The 18,466-nt window shown below is 40.5% G+C and overlaps 1 protein-coding gene across 3 annotated transcripts in view; it reads right to left on the bottom strand.

Annotated features, from left to right (window-relative positions):
* Nucleotides 1–18,466, bottom strand: part of MAML3 (mastermind like transcriptional coactivator 3) — a 432,522-nt gene that overhangs the window by 355,274 nt on the left and 58,782 nt on the right. Inside the window, exon 2 of one of the 3 annotated variants that reach the window (XM_073237030.1) lies at nt 6,876–7,154. The exons of the other annotated variants lie outside the window; for them this stretch is intronic. The gene's annotated coding sequence lies outside the window, so the exon portion shown is untranslated. The remainder of the gene's footprint in view (nt 1–6,875; nt 7,155–18,466) is intronic. 3 annotated transcript variants of the gene reach the window in all.

The following is an 18,466-nucleotide window of genomic DNA, read 5'->3' as shown; positions in this document are numbered from 1 at the left end:
TGACATTGCATTCCTGGCACCTTTACTAGACAGTAAGTTCCATGGGAGGCAGACTAAAGCTCAGATCCTGGCATAAAGAAGCTGCTCAGTAAATATCTGCTCAACCAATGAATGACATCCTAAATGTTTTACAAAGGATTTACTCAAGGTCTTCCTCATTTGTAAGAGCTAAAACAGTCAGGCCTCTTAGAGCACACTGTTAGCAATGATCAATTTATACACAGTTTTCAAGGACATATCTGTGTGTTTCATGCACCAAGCAGACCAGAAAGGATGGGTGAAAGTCAGTAAACCAGATATATGAAACATCCAAGATTATACCTTTGCTTTTCAAGACTGGTGTGTTATAATCCAGAAAGGACACAGACTAGCACAGCAAACAGACTTGAGTTTGAGTCACAACTTTGTTACTGGGCTAGCAACTACTCTAAGCCTTGATTTTATAACAATGTAAGTGGAGCTACTACCTTTGAGGTAACTGTGAGGAGTAAATAAACTCTTAGTAGCTAACATAGTGCTTTTATTTAATAGAAGATGGGCAATAAACGCCAGCTCCTCATATGTGCTGGTTCTCTGCATAATGTCTGAGCTCTCTGCTTGCTATTCATAATGGAGGTTTTATGAAGCATCCTTCTGACACAGGTCATCTCAGATGCAGCCCTCTCAGACCACACAGGTCAGCAGCTTGCCCAATGGGACATATATGTGAACAGATGTGTCCTAGAAATTAATCTAAGAGGAAGGAGTTCCATCTAGTTCAGCATACAAGTATATACATAAAAACAGGAACAGGAAAAAAAATCTTCTGCTAAAAAATGACAAATGTGAAGTTTGGGGATTCAAAACTGGATAATTTCAAAACAATAAATGGTGTTAAATGAATCCCAGCCATATTTCCATTAAAGCCATCAGAGGCAGGAGAAATGTATGACACAGGAAGCCAGCATAGTTGCCCCTTCTGAAAGCTCCAGCCTGACCTGGTCTGGGATGATGACAGTTGGTAGGCCATGCCCGGTCTGCCCAGAGGCTCACATCCTCCTCACTGCCACTTCCTTTCTGGGAGAACCCATCCAATTTAAGTCCTGATTAGTATCACTTCTTTAGATCAGTCTGAGCAATGAACCACAAATATTTTTGTGCCAATTATTCAGACACAGAATGAAGGGAATTTTATACTACACAGGCTATTTTTAATCTCAAAGACTTTCAGTCTTTTATGTAAATGGGGTAGGGCCAGTATCACTTACATGAGCAACTTCAAGAACAACATTCACATATGAATCCCTGAATGATACATTTCAGCATGCTTTTGCTTCAATATCAAGGCCTTCTGAACTATTTCCACTAATTTGGAAAGAGGAAGAAGGAATCCTAATAAATAATCAAGGAAATCACTAAATATCATAACCCCAGTGGGTCATTCATCAGATTATACAGGGAGCATGAGTATGTGCAGAGAGACAGAGAAAAAAAGGCAGAATAAGAAAAATGAGAAGAAAAAAAGAAAAGAAGGAACAGAGAAAAAGAGAAACAAGGCTCTCAGAGAGGTTCAATTTCCTCTACTGCTCAGGGATATGACTTGATCCCAGTTAAGAAAATGGCCAAGAGTTTGCAAATCTGTCACACAGAATTTCAGAGAAGTGCTGGGGATAGCCACAAAGTCAGAGGAGGGAGACAGCATTAAGTGGTACTTAAAATAAAACTTGCTAACAATTTCTATATGTTATTAAATTATAATGTCCCAGATTACAAAAGTAATTGTGGAGTGGAGAGGGGTGCAGTTGATAGTATTAAATTCCTAAAAAAGCAGTTTTCTGTTTTGTTTCCACTATTCTACAGAAAGCATATTCAGCTGCAAAGACTGAGCAGATAATTCTGTTTGTGATAATAAATATAACAGGACTAAATTCTTTCCTGTAAAGCTTTCAAACATTAAAAATTTATACTTCAGGTAATACATGAATGTTTACCTTCACCTTATGTAATTTGCTTTCAAGAACAGAGAAGGAAGGATAAATTGAGGAATAAAGATCATACAATAATTACAGTAAATATTGGTAATTTTTAAATGAATACAGAAATCATTACATGGAAAACATCATTTGGAATTTACATCATCTCAAATTAAGTGACCACTATTAACACTGCAATATATTCAGATTATAAGCTATGATCCTTTCCAATAAAATTAGTAAAAGAATCATTAAGCCACAAAGTAGTTGGCTTCAAATATTGAAGATTTTTAAGTTCTGTATGCACAGGTGACTCCTAGTTGTAATAGCTGTTCCTAAAACTCAGTGGCTGAGAACAACTATTCTGTTTTAGTGGGTCAGGAATTTGGGAAGGGCTCACTTAGGGTTTCTTATGGTTGCAGTCCCAAACTTGTGGGTGCTGCATCATCAGAAAGCTCATTGGGCACTACCCCACACAGTTCACCTGCATGGTGAGTAGCTAACATTGGCTGTCAGTTGGGAGGCCTACTGGGAGCTCAACCAGAACACCTACTTGTGTCCTCTCCAGTATGGCACTATGAGGGCAGTAGGACTTTTTCCATTACAGCTGGTCACCCCCAAATCAAGTGTCCCAGGAAGACCAGGCAAAAATTCCTGTGGCCTTCTTTGATGTGGCCTTGGAAACTTACTTGGAAGTCAGGAAGCATCCTTCCATGTAGTCTATTGGTCCAAGCAGTCATAAGCCCACCTGATGCATGGAGATACAGACCTCATCTCTTAATGAGAAGAGTGTCAAAAAGTTTTGGCACCATGTTTTACAACTGTCACAGTGGGTTTTTTAATTTTTGCATTCTCTTTCATTCCTTGCAGATAGTTTTAATGAGTGCCCATAAACTTGAGTACACGCAGGCTTTATACATAGTAGGTGTTCAATAAAAGTCTGGAAGGCATATCATGAATGTTTTTCTTAGAGGGAGAAGTATGGCATGGCTACTAACCTAGAGTCAACTTACAAGGGAGTGTTAAAAAATATGGGGCGGAAAGGAGTGCTTAATTAACTAAGGGTCTCTGTCTAGGCACTTTTAAGACTAATTGGGCTAGTTCTGAAGTTTGTAAGAGAATGAAAACAAGCATTATTCAGTAAAGAGAACTCTACCAAGAGCTTACTCTATCAGCTTTTGAGTGAAAAATGTGGAATTGAATACTTGACCTTACCACTTACAAGCTGGACCTTAAAGCACATTACTTCACCCCTCTAAAATATGTTCTCCTTTTTAAAACAATAATAAATAATACCAACTGTCTCATATTGCTGTGAGGAAGTGGGTAAACACCTGTAAAAGCCTGAGAATAGGGTCACACTCATAGTTGGCACTCAATAAATCTGTATTGTTTTGTATCATTATTACTACTTAAAAGTTCTTAGACCATGCCATCGCAGTGCTAAGCACTAGTTCTTAACATAATTATAGCCCACTAACCCTCACTGAGTCCAGTTTCTACCTCTCTACCTTCCCAGTACAACCAAACATCAAAGGGGTTGCTGACACAGTCTGAGAGATCAGACTTTCAAAGTTTCTTATTTTCCATCTTTACATTCTGGAAAATGTGGAAAAGAGCAATGGAAATGCCCAAAGATGGATAACTAAGAAAAATCTAAGTTACTTGAATAATCACATAATCAATATGTGACTTGATCAGCTTTGACTTGACATGAGAAAAAAACGTTCCCTTGATTGCTGCAACTTCTAATTGTTACTATCCTGTAGAAGGCAAAACGTGGAAGTCTCTCTTTTGACAAGGTTGTAGTATGCAGTGGCTGCCTCTCTCTTCAGTAGAGGAAATCAGACTAAGAAACAAATTCATGTGATAGTCTCTGGTATGATCCTAGAAAATGGAGCAGGGATGGCTTTTGTAGCAGAGGGCCTACAAAATTGAATGTGTAATTAAACATAATATGGAGAAAGGTCACATTGGAGTTGTTTTTCTAAAAAATACTAGACTAAAAATGAGCCAGACCATAAGTTCTGTGAGGACAGGGACAATGTCTACCTTATTTACCATTGCATTTGTGAAACCGACGTCAGCATCTACCACTCAGCAAAGGCTTCGGAAATATTTGTTGAGTGAGTTGCACAAATTCATGTTAAAATAAATACCTGGGAAAGGAACCCTCTAAATATTTTAACCCAAGTAGTACTTTGATTTTGTGGCCTATAGAAATCTTATTTTATTTATCATAATCTTGTTTTTCCATAATAAAAATGCTTCTCACTTTTGAATATGAGCTTACTATTTCAGTTCACTGAAGAAGATAATCAGAATAAAGTAGAACATGCTTTGAAGAGGGAAAAAAAAGTCAAGCGTCAGAACGAAGGCAGAACCCACAAAAACAAGCACAGAAACTGTGCAATGGCTCTGCACCTGATGCCCAGCACCAGGCAGATTACTGAACAAAGTGCAAATCAGAGTCGTGAAAATAAAGTCCCTGAAATAAAAATGGCACCTATGTGACAAGGAACACATTTTAAAGCCTTAACACAGAGTGGACAAATGCCTTCAAATGAGTCATTTGAGCTGAGGGTTGCATCCACCCGAGGCAACTTCTTCACGCTTTAGCTTATAATCTTTACTTGAACTTGACTGAGCCTTGCACACACACAAATGCTTTTTCCTCTCTACATTTGGTCAAGGTAGTTGAGATTTAAAAATTACTAGGAAGTAGAAATGCCTTAACCCTCTCCAGGGGGACTGCTCTGCATATGGATAATCTCACAGCTGTGTCAGCCCTGACCAGCCTCCTTGCATCTTACAACATACCCGGCCTGCCCCCATGCACCTACCCACCAGAGTCTATAAGAGAACTGATCAACTCCCTGCCACAGATAACAGTGTGGCACTGAAGTAACAATGTGGCACCTTGCTGCCCCAGACTCCAGCTTCCAGGTTTACTTGAAGTTTCATTTTAGGTAGCCTCTGTTGTCACTCAATTCCTGGAGATTCTTATTGTGCCTTGTCATTGCTGGGAGGTTCCTCCACAGCCATCTGAAAGAGCTGCTGCCGAGCATATATGTGTGCATGAACTAGCACACGATGTGCACACGTGCAAACACACACACACATACACACACACACACACACACGCTTCCCTTCAGAAATCCTGTGCACACAAGCTTCAAGGCTGCCCTGGACTTGCCCTACCGAGCTGACTGCACCAGCCTTGTCCTTGAGATTCATTCCTGTAGATGAAACCACACAGAAGCAAACACTTACCCAGACTTCTAATTTTGCAGCCTTTACACTGAGGTGAGGCCCCTGCCTTCCATGTGTGGATTCCCATTGCCTCTGTCAGCTTTACATGTTAAAAAGAGGTGTAAAGACACAACTTTTTTAATATGGCAAAATCCAAAGTGGCAGAGAATAAATATAAACACACACACACACAAGCCCAGGACTTAAAAGAAAAATCACTTCCTTTCCTAGACCCAAAGCCTCACAGTAAGCACACATTATTAAAAAAATCCACAATGGAAATGTATTAGCAGACATCCTTTGTCAGATTCAATAAACAGAAAACCTTTACATTTACAATTTTATAAGGACTAGGATCTTTTTTAAAAAAAGAGCATCTGCCTTATATTCTCAGTGACCAGCTGGACAGATGGTCAAGAATATCATTAGTTAAGAAAGCTCTCATTCATTATCTAAAAGTTCCTTGGGCAGGCTGGTGTGGGGTGCAAGAATGTCCCAGAATGTGATATTTGAAGAATGTGTTCATGTCTGAGATATGAGGTGGACGTGGGGGAGGAAGGGAAAGAACAGACAGCCGTTGTGATCCAAAAAGCAGCCACAAACACCTCGACACTGGTTTGCCACCCAGACGCTTCCGGCTTACATGCCACCCGTTCCCTTGACAATACTGAGCGTGGACAGCAGCATTTAGAGATCACCGTTGCTGCCAATAATCCCTCCTTCTCTAGAAATAAGTACCTCCCCCAAACACAAAATATAAGGTGCACGAAAGACAATGTACTGGCTAAAATAGTTTCTTCTTTGGTCCCTCTTCTGGAGTCACATTGAAGATGTAAAAAGAAACAGGTTTGATGGACTCATTTTGATAACAGTGTTTCCAGGGTAATTCCTCTAAACTGAAGTCACCACTTACATAAAAAAAAGTGTGTGAAAAAAGAAATGTGGGTGGAGTTAGGGGTGTGGGGAAGGGCAGGAGGCTGATGGACAGGCCTAGTGACCTGAGGCTCAGGCCAGAATCAACAGACCTGCAGCTGTCTGGTTTTCTGTACCAGTTTCTGTCTACCTTTACAACTTAACCTCCTATGGACTCCAGAGACAGACTCTGGTTCAGGCAGAGGAGTTCCTCAGGCCTTTGGCACTTTCTTTCAACCAGGCACTGAGCACCTACAGGGTGTGAGGTGCTGTGCTGGGAACCCACAGATGTACAAGTGAACAAGATGTATGGGGACCCCCAGTCTGCCATTTGTGGGGAGAGCATGCCTATGAGTAAACATCAGTCAACATGCACAGCTCCTGAAGCTGGAAAAAATGGTCTCCAAAATAATCTATATATTGCTTTTTACCAACAACCCACTTTCGTACTCTGGAGAGTTCTGAAGAAGAAATCAGTGAGAAACCTTAACGGTTAAGCAGGAACCTGGGTCACCAAAGCCAAATCAGAGCAGGGAGCAGAGAAACTGGAAAAAGGGGGATGTAGACTATGAAGGAAAGGGTCACTGCACATCCCCAGCTGGTCCCAGCTTCTTTCTGCTCTCCTATCTGCCAGCTCTTCTGGTTCTCAGAAAGCATCTCAGCAGCTTCCTCAGCTGCCACCACAACTGCACTCTAAGGGGAGGAAACTAATAATGATGACAGTAATAATAACTGCGATTTACCATATTAAAAACTTACCGTAGGCTCAGCACTATGTTCACTGCTTTAGATCTATTACCTCATTTAACACTCACAACATCTCTTTGAGGCGGGTGTTATGGCCAATTTGCAGATGAGAAAACAGATGTGGAGAGGCCAAGCAATCTGCCCGAAGTCGCACTGTTGGCCAGCATCAGTGGTAGGAACCGGATCCAGGTCTGACACCATCCAGCATCAGTGCTTCTAACCATGTCACTACCAGGAGTCCTTTCTGCATCCTGGACAAAACATGGCTGCTATTTCCCAAAATGACCTTTACTAAAGAATTAAGAAAAAAACAAAATATAAATTCATAGAACTAGTTAAAAATGCAAGCCTCTTGTGGTCTTAACATCAAAATCTAAATGTCAACTAACAATTTTCTTGCCAAGGTATTATGAAAAGTATAAATACATATATATGCACTTTATAAATTTTAAAACATGATATAAAAATTATTTGTTATTTATTCTTTCTGGAATGTTCTCTCTCCATTCCCCAACCCAAGGTCTGTGAAAATCAAGAAAGATATTATGGTGGCTGAGGATTTTGTGCTCTAAAAATCCAGAAGTATTTATATAAATTTGTATCTTCAAAATGAAAATACATGGTGTGGTAAAACAAACAACAGATGTAAAGCTAACTAATCTTGATTGGTGGGGATCTTAGGATGAGGGGTACACATAAAAATGAGACAAATGAGATTTCTGTGCTTGGCTTGAGGAGGCTGTTGTCCTTTGTATTGATTGATCAGTGTACTTCCCTGTCCCTTCAAGATCTCAGGCCCCTGCTGATCCTGCCTTCCTCTGCGCCCTACTTCTCCTGGGGCCCTTGGGTTCATCTGACTTTGTAGAGGCTCACTCAACCCTTCTCAAGTGCTCTTTCTCTCTATCATTTATTCTGAGCTCACATTTGGCCCATGTCACCCATGGCCTCTGCACAGGTACCACTTTTCTATTCCTTCTAAGCAACCACTTCCCAAAGGTGGGCTGCCACAACCTGCTGTCCCGACTGGGACACGGCCCTGCTTATGTGTTATGTGATGTAGGCAATGTGTTCTTACGCTTTACAACTTCTGCAGATTGTTTAATTTGAAACACGTTCATCTTTTCTTCTCTTCATCTCTTCACGTCTAGAGCAGAAATCTTATCAATGTAGTTTATAATACTGATGTTCCTAATGCATATGAACCCGCCCTGTTGGCATTGCCTTGGAAGGCAGTACAGGGCTGCTCTCTCCACACTCAAATAATCTGGTGGTTCCATGTCAATGGCAACCCTGAAGCACCACCTCAATGGGGAAACCCATGCTTTTATCCATCATATTGTTTCTTCTCAATATACTACTACATTTTGAGGTCAAACAGATTTAAGTTTGTTCAAAATTCCAACTCTTACAAAGCTTGGTGACATTGGGCACGTCACTCAGATGCTCCAAGCCTTTGTTTACTCATTCTCAAAATGGGGCTACTGATGACAGCTTTCTTATGGTTGCTATGGTATTTACTAAGGATAGTGTCTATTAAATCTTTCCACAGAGGACCCAGAAGTAGACTAGTATTATTTATCAAAGCAGCCACTCTTCCCTTCTGAGTTTGCTCAGAGTCAAAACAAAGCCAAGTTCTTCTGCCCCCAAACACTTCTGGAAATGAATCAGTGGTAACCAACAATCATTCTCATAAGTTAGGTCCGTCCCTCCCCCTCTTCTTTAACAAGTTACAATGCAAGTCTGTCCCATTCTTTCCAAGAGACCCGAAAACAACAGGGATAAAAAGTATAGGCAAAGGACAAGAAAGCATTATAGCAGTCAACTCTAGGACCAAGGAACAGAAATCAGAAGTTTGGGTCTTAAAAAATATCACCCACCCTCACACCAACCACTTCCAGCTTTATCAACCTGCTAAGCATGAGCCTTATAACCCCTACTTCAGTTTAGAAGTGGCAGAAGAACCCTAGAGAAAAACAGAATTCTTTTAATCATTACCATTTTTATTACACTTTTGTGCCTCCCACACAATGCTTTGAGGAAAACTACCAGAGCTCAGAGCTGTTAATGCGACACCTGTTATGCTGTGGTGATCAGAGGTGGCCTAGCTGAGCTGAGCTTCTAGAAGGCCCCACACTCCATTCCTGAAGCCTGTCTGGACTTGATGAGTAATTTGTGCCTTTGGGAGAAAATTTAAAAGATGGACAACTAAAGTCTCAAGGAAAGGAGAATTAGAGCAAGAATAGACAAGAAGGGAATAAAAATGAAAAGTCAGCTATAGAGTCAAATAAATTAAGCCTTGTCTCCAGCATCTACTGCCAGGATGATAGGAGTTGCTTCACACCAGGCTCTAAGGGTAGGGAACCTCCTCACTCAGCACAAATTCACCAGAATCCATCTTGAGGACTGGAAAGAAAAGGAGACAAGGATGTCCACTCCCCAGGTCCTAGCAACCATTTTTACAGGAGGAAAGACAGGTGGGAGAGAGAGAAAAAGTCTGGGTGGGTGCTAAGTTAATTAAACTATGTCCACAATGGCATACGCGAAGCCGCAAGGGCTCTGCTCACCCGGATCTGGGAACTCTATCTTTGAATCCCATGATAGGATCACTAAGAAGACCAAGCAAACTCAGAATTAAGAGCTCAGTGTCCTCTCTTTTCCAGACAGGGTTCACCACTGGCAAGGAAACTTCTGTCTCACTCTCCAGAAAGGAAGGCAACCTCTTCAGCAGGATGGTCAACTGTCTTTTAAAAAAGAATGGAATTGGGGGAAATTAGATTCATGATGAATATGGGAAATGTAAGAAGCAAGTGGTAGTTCTGCATATATGTATATTTTTACTCCTTTCAAGAGTAAACAACAACCCTATCTCCAAATGGAAATTCCTCTGAATACTAAAATATGTTCAAGTTCAGCCATATAGGAGAAAGTAGTTGATATTTTCTGAATAAACCCAGACCAAAGAGTGAATTCTGCATTACCAATCCCAAGACCAACTTCTTATTTACTACCCTTTTTATAGGTATTCAAAGCCAAAGACAGGAAGTTAGCAGAATATTCATTTTCTTAATTGTTACATAAATGTGTCAGACTGATTTGTAAACCGTATGGTATGGGCAAGATGTAATTCACTCCAGAGTACATGTTTACAAAAGGCAAGACAGGTTTTTGTATTTATTTCAAGTGTATTTAAGAAAGAAAAAAGGACCCCTACACTATTCCCTAGAACAAAGAATACCACTGAGTGTGTGTGGTTAATTTTGGGAAAAAGAAGCACATGTAATCACTTACATTTTTGAAGTAAAGGTTAATTTGCAGGAAACAAGAAGTTAAGACATGTGTAACCCAAAGGTATACAATATAAAGACTGGAAGGCAAAGACTAATGGAGGAACTACAATGAACTAGCATAGAAATGCCTGCAGAAATGACAAACAGCTGAAATATCTCTTCCTTAGCTCCTTGAACTTTCCCTCCCTTAACTACCACAAACAGAAGCTCTGATTGAGGGTCAGAAAGTGCCGAAGACAGTGTTATTCAAAGGACGCTCCCTGGATCCGTGCTCATCCCCAAGCTGATAAAGTTCCACACCCACAGGTTAAGTACAGGCTTTCAGAGTGCACAGTGAGAAGAAGCCGTTAGAGCAATTTGCAATTGAAGGAACATCCAAGCAGGTGATCATTTTTCTAATCATTGATATTTAACTGTATTTTTCAATGTATTGGTCCACATAGGATTAGAAATGTAAGAAGAAATCAGTCTTTCACCAGGCACTCTGCATAGCACCACTAAAAATCCTAAAATCTATCATCGCAGAGAGTAAGCCCTGTACATGGAGTGAAGGAAGTATATGAAAATTTTCCATTGTTCAATTTTTGCCTTTGATTTCTGTTTTCCCAAAGCAGAAGCCTGCCTGGCTAGTGCAGAAAATGGTGAGGGAAGCTAGCAGAGATGGCTAGTTTAGCCTCAGACACTGATGCTACTCAAACCAACACCTGGCTTTGAGTTGTTGCTCTATTCCACATAAGGCAAATCTTATATAATCTTTCTGTGTTTGTTCATAAAAAGAATTGTGAACTGAACAGTCTTCTATAGAGGAAAAATGAATTAATATTTTTTAATTATTAAGCACAGCCAAATATTCATACATCATTAAACACTGTATGAGTGGCTAGGTAGGTTCTTCTCTCCCCCACGCTTCACTATAAAGGAATGTGTTAAAAGCACAGGGGCCCAGCTACATTCTCTGCCTCTTCTTTTTTTTAATTTTACAATCTGTGGTTGTAGCAATATCACTTTTACCTTCTAAAAATACTTTAGGCTTCATTTGCCTAGATATTTTTATCCTGTAATTCTGTGGATGAAGAGGTAGGAGTATAAAGAAAAAGTCTTTGCATTAACATAAACACAATAAAAAATATATATGGCTTTGTACACAAATGTAAACACACATTGACAACTGAGTCCTGAAGTCTCAACAGCAAAATCCTCACTGACTCTCTCTTAGCACCAAGAAGAAATGGTATGCCCATTATTTACCAACACTGAGTGTTTATCAAATAAAACTTTTCCACTATTGCCTTGGTTACATTAAGCAAATCAGTCTCAAGTTTAATGTGTAAATGAAAATTTCACTAAATAAGCAAACATTGGTTGGCTGAAGAAGGGAGGGGCACTGATACCGGATGAGCAAGGGAGACATAGATGGTGAGGAGAGACCAAGCAGGTGGTGACTGGATTCAAGGAATCCTATCAGTGAGCACTCAAGCCTTACTGGCACCATCTTACCCGATAGCTTTAATATTTAGCGGCTACTACGAATCCTGGGGTCGCCTAGTGGGAAGGTAAGAAACAGACCTCATGCGCTCTACATTGCTGGAGGATTTGAACAGTGCAGGCCTGCCCCGAGATCTTCATAAATGGGGCCTTTTCCCATCAAAGGCCTTTGTGGAATGGAGCTGAGTTGTTTATCCTGCTCTCTTTTTCTATTAGGTTTACTTTCCCAATGTTTAACCTTGTCAACCTTACTGCCCAGAAACCTGTCTTTAGAATGGGACTTCCTGCTTTGAAGACCCCTTTTAAAAAATGCCAAGGGGCAGTAAACATCAAATAGGATCCACTGCACCACCAATGACAACAGAAACAGGGCCTAAACTAATCAGTCTTCTCCACAAAACACTCACTTGGTCTTTTGCTCTCTCACACACAGTAGCAGCCCACTAAGATCTGTGGAGAGAACGTAAGCTGAAAAGAAAGAATTCCTGCTGTGTTTTCCCCTTGTGCCTCCTTCCCAAAGTGGTTCAAGGAAAGAATGCTTTGTTACACACTGTTGTTCACGACTGCCAGTGCAAGTTTATTCTGCCGGGGGCCCAAGTGGACGACTTTGGTCATCTCCGTATGCTCTCAAAGTGAAAAGTTTCCCTTTCTTTTCTTTTCTTTTTTAGGTCTGGTCTAATTTAAAACAAGCCACAGAGAGATACCACACAGACACGTGGTAGAGCAGCAGTATGCTCATTCTGAGAGGGAAGGTCAGCCTGCAGCAGGGGAACCCCTTCAGCAGAATTGAGCCACGGTTTATTTCCATTTGCATCCCACTGTCCTTCCTTCTTGCCTACAGCCTCTTGGGCCTCACACGGGGCTCTGCCCGCAGTTGGTATGTTACCGTGGCCGTAAGCCTGCATCAATGTTAAGGCCCCGAGTCCAGTGCAAACCGTGCACATCCGCAGAAACCAAATTTGTCTCAAAAACGTCCAGAGGCTAAGGTTCAAACGAGACAGTCACCGAAGCACCCACCAGGCTTCCCCCAGAACAGTACTAAACCACTTGGAGATTTTTAAGAAAGAAACTGAATTTGGGCCTTGTCAAAACCGCTGTTAGTGCATCCTAAAGCTGTAGACCAGAATGAGACCCCTAGGCCCAGCTGGGTCTCAGCTCATGCCAATAGTCCTAAAATCAAACAGAACCAGCACAAGCTCTGTTTACAAGTCAGCTGTGCTCCTGAGGCTCTGGCTAGCAGGCCATCTCTGCAAACAGGTGAAGCTAGCCAACAACGCTAGTAAAGCGGGGTGTGTTATCTTAAGAACATTCATCTTACCTGTGTATAGAGTGCTTAACAGATTACTCTGCATTCTTTCTATGAACAATTTCATTTTGTATTCACAACAAATCTAGGAGGGAAAAGTATAGAAACTGTGATCCCTATTTTATGGAAGAAGAAACTAAAGCTCAGGATTGCTAAGGGATTTTCCAAAACACCTAGCTAGTTGAAAGTAAAACTCAGGTCTTGTCTTTTTCTGCCATATTACAGCACCTTCAGAAAGAAGCCTTACCTTTTTAGCAGTAAAGCATTTGTTTTATTTTTCCCCATATTGCCCATTCTTCTTAGGTAGGGGAAGAAAATACCAACTACTTTTATCTGCATAACCGATGTTCAGTAAATTACCAGAGTCAACAACTATTCCCACTATGTAGCGTTTCAATACACCTTCATTCCTCTTTCCCTGGACAAGAATTAGGAGCTTATGTGTGTCTAATATGCAATCTTACGTATAGATAATTATGCTCCCTGTTTGCACATAAACATCATTTGGGCTCCTCAGACTTGACACTTGGGACTCTCCTGAATTGTGTGCTTCTTCTAATATGCAGGTCTGTCTGCATATAAAAGTGTGCCACCAGGTTGCCATCCACATCTCTGGAAACTCCTGTTATTCTTTAGCTTTATCTCTCTTAGATTTACCAGAAGGTTCCCCCAAGTCATTCCTGTTCTAATTAAGCCAAATGATGTTTTGTCAACAGCGGGGTTTGGAATTTTTGTTTTGTTTTAAAATCAACTTGCCATTCCCTACCTCTCTCAAGCTGTTAACAGACATTTGGCCTTCTCCACACCTCTTCCAGACCTGAGTCCTTGTGGATAAAATGAGAGTTCCTGTGGCCAGGATTCTCACCTGGCCCTGATTGACTAGCCAGCTGCACAGCTGTGGGCACTTTGACTCTATAAAAAGAGCTCTGCCCAGTGCTCTGGGCACAACATGGTGGCAGGGTTGCAAGGCTGCAGGAGAGTAGAGGACAGAGGCCCAGAGGTTGGCTGTGTGGGACGACTATGCAGAGAGCCCTGGAGGATGGCTGTGCAGACAGAGGGGCCCAGAGGCAGACACTGGTTTGCTGCCTGCAGACTCACTCTGAGTGAATGGGATTCTAGTGACTGACCTGCCACCTGGAAATATACCTGGGTATAACCCTTTCACCCCAAGAACGTTTTGCTGTCAATTTCTTTGGTCACACTGAATCCATAGCGAACTTGCCCAGGGCTGAAACCCATTGGCAAGACAGTCCTCTCCTACATACAGGCTCCTGCAGGCTTCAAAGAAGCCCATAGGCAATAGCAGCATCCTAGATTTAAAACAATACAGTACCAACCACCACCAACGTGCTGATAGTGGAACTTAGCTCTAGGAGGACCAGGTGCAGCTCCCTGTTAACCCTGCTGCCAGCAGAGGATGGCCAAACCCATCTCCCGCATTCTGGTAATTTCTACAAGTTTTAAAATCTATGATATGTCACCATCACTCAATAAGTATTAAATGAGTGAATGAATGACTACTATTATCCTATAATAGACACTTAAGAGAAACCTCAACAAACTCTTACTGAAAATATAAATCACTGGACAAGCAAAGGATCCAGGACTACTCAGATATTTACCCTTGAGTGGCATATACAACTTTAAAGCCAAGTTTATTGTCTTGTTTCAATCATTTGAACATTCTACTCATTTACAAAATTTTTCTCAACTATTTGTTTTATGATCTGCCATTTGAACAATGTATTATGCATGCATATACAAGTAATGGAAGTGTTAAGGCTGGCCCTCTATCATTCTAAAGATAAGCCTCCTTAAAAACAAATGCAATGTTGTTTGTTCCATTGTAACATTTTTACTAATAGATCAGCCATTTTAAAGTTTATTTCTTCTTAAATTATCCAACTTCCTGTATCTGAGTATTTATATTTCAGAGTTCCCATCACTTTATTCTTAATATTCTACTTTTCACCTCAGATTACTATGAAACATAACCTCAAGCCAGCATTTACTTCCTGACCTCCAAAATGAAAAGACTCATAAACAAAAAAAAAAAAAAAAAGAGGAAGTTTAAGCAACTATTTTTGGATCCCATAAACAAGGCTTATTTTTGTTATAAGAGAAAGAGAATCCTTTACCCTACTTTGAGCACTAAAAATTGGCATAAATACATTGTGTTCAAGGTTTTATCATTGGGTGGGAAAAATACACCTAGTTCAATAGTAACCTTAGAAAATATTTCTTTTTTAAAAGGAATGGTTCACACTGTGTACTGTCAGGTGATTGTGCTTATTACTGAGGCTGCAGAGACTGGATGATCATTTGGAAATAATTCCAATTCAAGTCCCCCCTAAGGCTTTCTGCATCTTCGTCTCTACTCCCAGGACCACAATGAAGCTGTTAGCAGGCTGTGAACAAATTCACAAAATTAAGGATTTGTTTACATACCAGCCACAGCATGGAGAAACCAAAAGGTCTCATCTAGCTGTTGTCTAACCTGTTTTTGTGTTTTCTTTGCTATTATTTCTTCCCAACCTCTTAACAAACAGGTAATGGGTAGTTAAACATTTGGGACCAGTTACTCATCTGGCTTTGTAGTCACGGGTTGGTCCAAGTGGAGCAGCCAGGAACTTCAAAGAACATTCTAGTTTGGATCAGTTTCACAGGGGACAGAGCCCAGGCCCGAGGGCACCCTTATAAAACTCAGGAGGCACTGATTTCATTCCCTGCCCCTGGTTACCTGAGCCACACTGTGCACACGCACTAGCAATCTCTCAGGAAAAGGAAAACAGAGGAGAGTTCCCTGCCCTGGTGCCTCCCATTTCTTTCTGACCTTGCTTTCTGGGCCCACACGAGCTACCAAGAGAAGTGAGGTTTTCAGAGCTGCTTCACCAAAGCAAGGAACACATTGTGTGGAACCAAGAATTCTGAAAATACTTCCGATTTCTTTTCTTGTCTTTCACACAAGAGCTTGCTCAAGCCACATGCACTGGGCAATTTTAAATTATAATAAGAGTTTCAAAATAAAGAATGAGGCACTCATGCTGTTAAGAAATACCTGAAATCCCACCCCCTGGGTATAGCTGCTGCTTTCAGGTAGAGTCACATATTCCCAGAGACTCTAGTGAAAGGTGCACTGAAAACCATCATTTTAAATCATTTTATATCTGTGGCCATTTTTCCATACAGATTGCTTTGTAGACCTTTAACCCCACTTTTGTCATTCAAAACTGATCATTTCTCCTTTAATTACTGCTGCTCTAAATTCATTTTATTAAAGGAGATTCTGACCCTAACCAAACTCACATAAACTTTCCATTTCACCAGGATGATTTCTTTTCTTGGATTCAGCACAAGTGTTTTCTGAATCTAAGTAATGGTTCTTAAAGGCCCTCCATTGGTGTTTGTTTTCCAATTAAGGAGTATTTCTCTGTACATACAATGTTTTAGTAAAACATTGTATAAAACATTAAACATGTTCAGTGATGTGTCCAAAGTCGCTCCAAACTGGGAATAGCTGACCTTTCCAGGGAGTTCCTTCATCCCCACATGGGCGTGGCCATAAGACCCTATCCCCTCAGAGTCCAAGGCAACTTGACTTTAATTCTACTTTGATAAATGCACACTTTTGGACTTAAACTCTCACCAATTCATCTCTGGTATCAATTTCATGTATTTCTTTTGTCTTATAATAGAGTTAAACAGTACACTATCTAGTGGTCAAAATACTTCAGTGTTTTCACTTATTTTATTTCAATGATCTTCTCTGCATCAATGTGAGAACAGAGAGGACTAGAAAATTTAAAGTATCAAAAAGTATGTGATTGGCTTCAGATCTTACAGGTATGGCAGACTCAGAACTACAGGACCAGCTTTCACCCTTTCACAGAGATGGTTAATTCATCTTACTACCCTGTCTCCTGAATGTAAAGTACATATAAATACAACCTGAACCACTGAAGACAGGAAGGAGGAGAGAGAGAAAGGGGGGCAGATAGCAAACTAATGTACAGTAAACCACTTCATGAGAAATTTTCTTCCTTTGTTCACTCATTTAGGAAAAAGAATGAAAACACAAAAAGACCCTTCTACAAATCCTTTCCCTGTATTATCAACTGCCATTTTTTGTGTGACTTTAAGTTCTTTTAGGAAAGTCACATTCTCTGGTTGTCAGCAGAGCATCCATGCTATCCTATATATTTTGCCAGTAAATACTACTTCAGGTACTCATCTCTGTCAGAGCCTCCCATCCTAAACCAGATAAAATATCCTATTAAGCAACATTTGCCTTGACATTCTATTATTTGGGGATTTGTACTTTTTTAAGTTTTTCACTATTATAAATGATGCTACTGCCAGAAACTTCATGCTTTACAATTATTTGGGGTTTTCTATGGTTGTAAGGCTATGCAAAGTAAAGTTTTAGGGCTCTGTAATTATTGCAAGATTCTTCCATGGATATATCATACCCTTTTACAGAAAGGTCAGCAAAGTGTAGGTGAAGATGTTTTCCAACATTTTGATCAACACTGGGTTTTAAATTTCTATTTACTTTGTTTCCAGTCTTCTAGGCATACAATGTCACCTTAAAGTTTTCCCAATATATGTTCCTTTAGCTCCTGACTAGGGTGTATTCTTACCAGAATCAAAATTTATTGTCTGTATTCCATCATGTTTAAAATTCCATCATGTCTCCTTCACTATTCACACTGCCTCTTTTTAAGCACTGAATCATACCACAGGTGGGAGAAGGGGTAAAAAATAATTGCTTACTCATTACTATCTACATTGCCAACTCTTTAGGACAAAGAACAGCTTCTCTACTCAAGGAAAATGAGAACTATTCATTCTTCTGGAAATAAGTAACAATCATAAATACATATTAACAGGGTCACACATATGCAAAATTCTCACACATAATTGACCTGGTCAAAGGGAGAAAGCCCCTTGCCTCTTCCCTTACTACATTCTCTACCATCCACTCTCCACCAAACCCCTTCTCTCAGATAAGTCCAACTTCTCCATTACATTGGGGCTGCCCACCCAATCACACAGGGCACAATCTTGTCATCACCTCTGAATGCTCTCATCCAGCTACCTCCAAAATACCTTTTCCTTTTCATTCCCACTGTCTATGGTTTGGGCTTTCCTCACTTCTGCCCAGACAAATACATTTCCCAGCAAACTCATTTCCCTGCTTCCGGCCTTTGCCCTTCCATCTCTCCCATGTGGTGCTATCAGCAAAACTCCCTATAATACCATTCTGACCTTATCCCTCCTATGCACAAAATTCTGGGGTGCTTTATGCACAACTAAACCATAGGCCAACTGGTTCCCAACCAAGAAACCATATTTACAGTTGCACTCTCTTTGTACCTTTCTTTGGCACATTTTATAAGTGCCTTAAGGAAATGGGGTTTGCATTATCATCTCTATATCTTCACAGTGCTTAGCAAGATGCTATGTGTAGTGTAGTCAAAAGAATGAATTTGAATTAGAGTTTTTCATGTACCCATTTAAATTTA

This window comes from Manis javanica, chromosome 5, assembly GCF_040802235.1.
Source record: "Manis javanica isolate MJ-LG chromosome 5, MJ_LKY, whole genome shotgun sequence".
In the NCBI taxonomy this organism is placed as follows: domain Eukaryota; kingdom Metazoa; phylum Chordata; class Mammalia; order Pholidota; family Manidae; genus Manis; species Manis javanica.
Note: the sequence above shows the minus strand (reverse complement) of the source record. Positions and strands in the feature narration are given on the sequence as shown.